Below are 2,947 nucleotides of genomic sequence, written 5' to 3'. Positions count from 1 at the left end.
GATCAGGCATAACATTATGACCACCTACCTAATACTGTGTTGGTCCCCCTTTTGCTCGATTGAAATGAGATCTGGGGTGATATGCAGCTCAGATTGCTCAAGAAGTTAATGCTGGTTCTGATAGAAACGTGTCAATACACAGTGGCTCACAGTTTCTTGCGTATGGGGCTGCATAGCCTCAGACCAGTCAGGGTGCCCATGCTGACCCCTGTCCACCATCGAAAATGCCAAAAGTGGGCATGTGAGCATCAGAACTGGACCACGGAGCAATGGAAGAAGGTGGCCTGGTCTGATGAATCTTGTTTTCTTTTACATCATGTGGATGGCCGGGTGCGTGTGCATTGCTTACCTGGGGAACACATGGCACCAGGATGCGTTATGGGAAAAAGGCAAGCCGGTGGAGGCAGTGTGATGCTTTGTGCAATGTTCTGCTGCGAAACCTTGGGTCCTGCCATCTATGTGGATGTTATTTTGACACATACCACCTACCTAAGCTTCGTTGCAGACCATGTACACCTTTTCATGGAAAAGGTATTCCCTGGTGGCTGTGGCCTCTTTCAGCAGGATAATGTGCCCTGCCTCAAAGCAAAAATGGTTCAGGAATGGTTTGAGGAGCACAACAACGAGTTTAAGGTGTTGACTTGGCCTCGAAAATTCCCCAGATCTCAATCCAACTGTGCATCTGTGGGATGTGCTGAACCAACAAGTCTGATCCATGGAGGCCCCACCTCGCAACTTGGCTAACATCTTGGTGCCAGATACCACAGCACACCTTCAGAGGTCTCGACGGGTCAGGGCTGTTTTGGCAGCAAAAGGGAGACCCACACAATATTAGGACGGTCTGCATATAGTTTGGATTGGTGGATTGGTTATATGGTTCTGTTCTGTGTGAAAACTCCCTGCCCATCCATATAGCATGGATAAAAGCAGGGAGAGCAGTGATAACAACCCCTTCGGGTAACAGAACAGAACCAACTTAAATGTACTGCAACATCATTAATGTTCTTAATGACATTTTTCAAGTAATTCAAGAAAAATTTGTCTGATTCGAAGAGGTATATAAAAGGCCATGTCCTGACTGAATGAGAGGAGGAGTTGGGGATGGAGGAGGGTAACTAGCTCTTGAGCAAAGCAATAAAACTGCTGATAATACTGAATGGATGTTACATGTATAGAAATGCTGTGATAGGTGTTGTATTCCTATAGTTAGATGTAGATCAGCTGAGAGTCATCTGATGCAAGCTTGACTAACGTGACCTGCCAGAAAATATATATTTGATATATTTATGTTATATATTATTCTTTCCTAATGCTAATTTTACATAAAACGTCAGAAGGGTTTGAAATAATATGAGGGAAAATTAATCATCTTTTTTTTCTGCGAACCATTGCTAACTATGCAGATACCAGTATCAAATCTCTAACGACTCAGTGAAAAGCATATGCACAAAAGCTCATTAGAAGAATGCACATGAAGATATGGGTAAAGTGTAAACAATCTTTGAGAACATTGGTTGAATGAACCAAAAGTACTTCAAGACAAGAGTTTGTAGAAGGTTACATTATATGAATGAAAGAGGTTATGCTTGAATGCAATTTTTCATGTTAAAACAGGGGTCCTAATGGATAGTCCTAATAGCCCATCTCCAGCTCTGCTGGGCCTCTTAGCACATAAATATACTTCTGCTACCACTTCACAGTCATGTGACCCTGCATTTGGGCTGCTCCTCTCTGATTATTTTCCAACTCAATTGCTTTATACCCCAACAAATAATGAAAGACGAGAGCAAATGCAGAAAAGACACTTAGGCTAAACAACAGGCTGATGACTGAACTTTTTTTTTCCCATTTCATTAGTATTTTCTTTTTACTTGAAACACGTTGATCACTCAGTACCATGTTTGACACTCAGCTGGCTAAATATGAGAAATTATTTGACTTCCAGGCAATTACTACATTTAGCTGTGCTTCAACAATGGGTTGACTCTGAAGAAAAAAGTACACTTGTTAAATGAAGCCTGAGCATTTTAATAAAACCACCCACTCAAATATGTGGGGGGAAAAGCTTTTAAAAGAAAAGAGGTTGACTTATAGGCTACTTTCACTTTATAATCTAAATATGTACAAATTCGATAAGACTATTAAAATGTATACTGCTTTAAGTTATACATAGGACGCATTAAACAACATGGAAAAATAAGGCTTCTATGATAATATAACTCCTCACATTAAGCTATCCTACAGCTTCAGAAGACATATATAATATGTTGCAGAAATAGTATGGATGACTTAAGGCATTTTAGTCCTGTCTGACAGATGCTTTCATTGTATGGAAAACAGCTATTTCTTAACTCTTCCTAACAAAGTCTTTCAATAATTTGTCCTAGATAAATTAACAATTATTGAACTTTGTATCACAGTCCAGAAAGGCAAACTGTCATGCACAGCAGATAAAAAAGCAGAATATTGGAAAATTCAATATCCCACTATCCTTTATTCTTTCTTTATCACATTGTGCACAATGACCCAGAAGACTGTGTCAACATTGTTTACTTTACTTGAAAGGAAGCTGCTGTCAAAGCACCAGAAAATTATTGAGGTGGCAAAACAGCAAGAACAACATCAGAAAGCATCTTAATATAACTCATCCCTCTGTTTGAGAACACTGGAACACACAGCTGTTTATAAGTGTCAACTTTGCAGCAGTGTTTTATGTGTACAGTTATCAACCATACTGGAGTACTAGATCCACATCATAACTGGAACACTTCAAAAACTTACTCTTTTATTTTAAAAATAAATGCAGGTTTCAATTATTTTTATCTGACTCCATTTCAACACAGTATAACATAGTATTTTTTTAAAGATATAATGATTATTTGTAAAGATTTAGAAAGCATCTTGTTACCAGTGTTGCCAAGTCCGCGGTTTTCCCGCGGAATTGGGC

The sequence above is a fragment of the Gobio gobio genome (genome assembly GCF_949357685.1).
Source record: "Gobio gobio genome assembly, chromosome: 16".
Lineage (NCBI taxonomy): Eukaryota > Metazoa > Chordata > Actinopteri > Cypriniformes > Gobionidae > Gobio > Gobio gobio.
The sequence above is the reverse complement of the archived record's forward strand: the minus strand, read 5'-3'. Positions refer to the sequence as shown.